The following is a 4469-nucleotide window of genomic DNA, read 5'->3' on the forward strand; positions in this document are numbered from 1 at the left end:
GAATATCTGTTCTAGTTACCAGCATCATCTTTAAAGCACACATTTTCAGAAACTTTCAGGTCGAAAACTTAAATTCAAGTCCAAAGCTGGCCAGAACCTTAAATACCATTCCTGCTTTTCTTGGCACTTTACAATTTCGTTGGCACATATCTGAGAAAAATAACGAAATACCATTTATTAAACACTTTGGTTATAGTGGGCCTTTTATACACTTTTGCTTGTGTGTTATTATGTACCTGTTTTACATTAAATCAAGCTGGAGTATTTAACATATTTACCAAACATAAACATGATGTAAGACAATACTGTAAATTCTATAACATTATATTACCTCAAATATTTCCTCTATTAATTAGGGATTTAGCTATATGTATATGTCTACATAAAGAGATATATCTAAGAGTATATGCTTTAGAAAACAATTTTTACTACATACTGATTAGTCTTAAGAAATTGTAAGGGTGTGGGCATGAATCTTACTTATTACTATCATCCTGATCTCATATTTTTAAAAGATTAAAGAAAAAGGAATCCTTTTTCTATATTTTGGATGTGTTTTATAATTCTCTTTTTAAAATACTTCTCAAAGTTCTCACCCTGCTACCCTTATTGGTAGAATGTATGCTGACTAGGGTGAGGGATGGGCAGTGGGGGAGCCTGAGGAGGGACCCTACATTTGCTGCCCACAGCTGTGGGGCCACAACTAAGCTTGTGCCCCACAAGCAGAGAGCAGTCCCCATTCACCAAAACTAGGTAAGGCCCGCACACAGCAGTGAAGAGCCTGCACAGCCAAAAAACACCTCTGCCTCTGTGTTAGTTAAGAATAGCTTTAGCTCAACTTCAAGGTGGGAAGAGAAGACTGTTTTGTGTCTAGATATGAGACAGTTTGGGGCAGATGGTAGGACAATGAGCTGCCCCTCTAAGAGCAAAATATGTAAAGCAGCTTGTTTTTACACCTGAACTTCCTTATTGCATAGCTGGGCTCTTCAAAGGAGACGTTGTGACCCAGAGCCAAGTTTACTTAAAGGTACAGTCTCTTCCTGCTAAGGTCAGGTTCTTCTCAAAAACATCAGGACATTCCATTTTGGGGTAAAGAGGGAAAGGTGGCTCCTTCATTTTCCCTGAAATAGAATAATACCAAGTATCATTGCTCTGCAATATCGTCTCAGGCATCACTTCTCAAATGGAATGTGGCATGGGACATAACTCTTGCAGAGTTGCTCACGTGTGCAGCTGTGCATGGCATAAACATCTCCAGAGCAAACCTTCAGGTGGCCCAAAAGAGTTAGTCTTGAGGCACCTCAGAGGAACACACCTCACTCAGATTTCACGAAGCATCACCAGAGTTAGAATCCTATGCTCTTTTCCTCATCCAACTCCTTGAATAAGGTCCAAGCAGGGTCCCTCCAATTCTTTGGAGGTTCCTAGTTCAAGGTCAATGGCCAATTTTGGAGAGGAGGGCAGGGTCAGACTCAGGTAAAATGTGAGGTTTACTGATGATTTATTTAGAGCGAGAGTTGAAAGAAGAAAGTGAACCTGTTGGTCACCCTGTTGTGTTCGACTCTTTGTGATCCCATGGACTATAGCCCGCCAGGCTCTTTTGTCCATGGAATTCTCCAGGTAAGGATACTGGACTGGGTGGCCATGCCCTTCTCCAGGGGATGTTCTCCAGCCAAGGGTGGAACCCAGGTCTCCTCCTTTGCAGATGGATTCTCTACCGTCTGAACCATGAGGGCAGCCCAGAGTAAAGGTTGGCAAAACTGTAACCTGCAGATCAAATTCAGCCACAGCCTGGGCTAGGAACTGTGTATACCTTTTTAAAAGGTTGGGGGGAGGGTGCGGGGGGAGAAGGGGGAGAGACAAAGAACATGACCCACAAAGCCTAAGGGCTAGATAGTTACTATCTCGCCCTTTACAGTAAGTTTGGTCCCCAGCTTCCCAGCCTGCCAGGGCCCTTTCTCTGCCCTCACTCCTCTGTAACTCATCTCTGACGCCTCAGGAGGAGGAAGTCCCGCCCCAGCCCTCAGCTCCAGGTGTATTTACTCAGTAGAGCTAATTCTCCCACCCAAAGGCAAACCCATTGACCTGGCTGCCTTTTCCCAGCTGGACGGAGGGCTGCAGTCCCTTCCTCCCCTCCTTTCTTCCTTTCCCCTTCCCCGACTTCCACCTCGTGCTATGCCCCGGAGCTGCCCCTCCTCAGGCTGTGGGTGCCCCAGTTCTCAATGCCTGTGGGCAAGGGTTCCTGCCAGCCAGGAGCTTCTGGAGACCGAGGGTCTTGTGCCTTCCCCGTAAGAGCTGTGGAGATGTCTGCTCCTGAGACTTCCTCTCTCAGGCCTCCCAGGACCTCCAGGTGTGGCTTGTGACCCAGAATGCTCTCTGGCAGCTGCAGTTCTCTCCCACCCCAACCCCTGTGTGGAGTCGTGGTTAAGGACATGAACTCATCTGCCTAAAAGAAAATCCAGTGCTGACATTTACTAGCTAGGGAACCTTAGGCAAGTCCCTGAATCAGCCAGTGATTTGGTTTCCTCATTTTTGGACAGGGCATAATAATAGCTCCTCATTCATCCAGCTGGGCTTCCCAGGGCGAGCAGTGATAGAGAAGCTTCCTTTCAATGGAGGAGACACAAGAGATGCAGGTTCGATCCCTGGATCAGGAGGGTGCCCTGGAGGAGGAAATGGCAACCCACTTCAGTATTCTTGCCTGGGAAATTCCATAGACAGAGGAGCCTGGTGAGCTACAGTCTATGGGGTCACAAACGGTAGAACAAGGCTGATCATGCATACACACACACACACACACACACACACACATTCATCCAGGTATGGCCAGGATTAAATGTTAATCTGCATAAAATGGTTTTGAACAAGAAACCTAACACATGGTAAGTACTCAATAACATGCTCGCTCTCACTACTGTTTGATGTTTTGAGGTTAAGCTGTGTCTCAGGCTGGTCTTGGCCCAGGTCTCCACTTCCTCTGGCTATTGCTTGAAGTGACTTCTGTTCTCAAAGTTAATATTGCTGCCCCTAGGAGGATAGGCAAGATGGAGAAACACGTGAGACGTGTCTAAGAAGCTTCCCATCTCTCTTATTCTTTATACCTTTTATTACACAGAATAATAATGACTAAAAATACTTTGCTTTCAAAAGGAGGCTGTGATCCGCTTTCACAAACATTAATTAGATGCATGCGTCAGCCCTGTGAAATAGCTGGCACATGGTAGCACCGATAGATGTTGACTGAGTGATGGAGATAGGCTGTGGGGCTGCCAGTTGGCAGGATGATGTTGTGTGGCCAGAACTGGCTGAGAAATGTTTTGAATCCTGACTCTGGAACAATGCTGTTCATGTCCTCCCTTTTTATTAATGAGGAAGCTGAGCTGGTTGATGCTTTGTCTAAGATTACACACAACTTAAGTGGAGCTGCAATCTAGAACTCAGTTCCTCTGACCCTTCACCTAGCCCTGTGGTGGTTATTCCTATCACTAAATGTGTCTAAAATCAAGTGCATTTTATTTGACTCAACAATAACCTGGTTCTGACATTCACAGTCTTCCCTTTGTGTTGCTCAAGGAAGATCACAATGTCAAAAGCTGAAGAAGGATGGGGGCGTCCGTGCCTCAGGAGGCATTCTTTGAGTCTTTGCAAAGGACAGTGACTTTCAAGCCTGCGGGAAGGAAGTGAGTGAGCACAAGGTACGCAGGGACTTCCCCTCTCTCTTTGGAGGGGACTTGCCACAGGACACACAGTTTCTCTTGCCTTTTTCCCCTGGGAGAGCAGTTTCCCCTGTGGGGAAGAGCTGCAACTGTTGAATTTTGTCTATGGCAGGGTGGGATAAGTTTAGGGGAAAAGAAGTATTGCGTGTGCTCAGTCATGTCCAAATCTTTGTGACCCCACAGACTGTAGCCCAAGCTCCTCTGTCCTTGGGATTCTACAAGCAAGAATACTGGAGGGGGTTGCCATTTCCTCCTCCAGGGGATCTTCCTGACCCAGGGATCGAAACCCATGTCTCCTGCATCAACTGCATTTGCAGGTGGATTCTTTACCACTGAGCCACCTGGGAAGCCCTAAGAAAGTATTAGGAAGTCCATTTAGTTGTATATCTAAGCTAGAATCTCCAAAAAGTAAAAAATAAAAGATCAAGAATTAAAGATACTTTACCAAGTTGAACACAATTTACCAGATATGTTCCACAGCCTGGCAAGACTTTGAAAGATATGTCTTTAAAAAGGGGGTTCAGTGGGTTTATAAGATTTTCACACTGCAAAATTTCTCAGTCTTTAATATACTAACGAACATTGCAAACATCTAGAAGATATTTTAACATGTGAGATTTCCCAAACTTTTAAAATGTTGACCCTTTTATTCACTATACCACATGTGATGTGTCCACAATGAATGGAACACAGTTTGAGAAATCTTTACATGAGGGCATTTGGCATATTCTTATACAGTGAAGGCTGCTCACT

General features: G+C 45.1%; 1 long non-coding RNA gene across 1 annotated transcript; it reads left to right on the forward strand.

The window, feature by feature from the left end:
* Positions 1-2656: 2656 nt before the first annotated feature.
* Positions 2657-3956, forward strand: LOC123334031. The gene is made up of 3 exons (XR_006551769.1): positions 2657-2882; positions 3574-3695; positions 3900-3956. It is a non-coding gene; the product is annotated as an uncharacterized LOC123334031 (long non-coding RNA).
* Positions 3957-4469: the final 513 nt, after the last annotated feature.

The sequence above is a fragment of the Bubalus bubalis genome, chromosome 1 (genome assembly GCF_019923935.1).
Source record: "Bubalus bubalis isolate 160015118507 breed Murrah chromosome 1, NDDB_SH_1, whole genome shotgun sequence".
Lineage (NCBI taxonomy): Eukaryota > Metazoa > Chordata > Mammalia > Artiodactyla > Bovidae > Bubalus > Bubalus bubalis.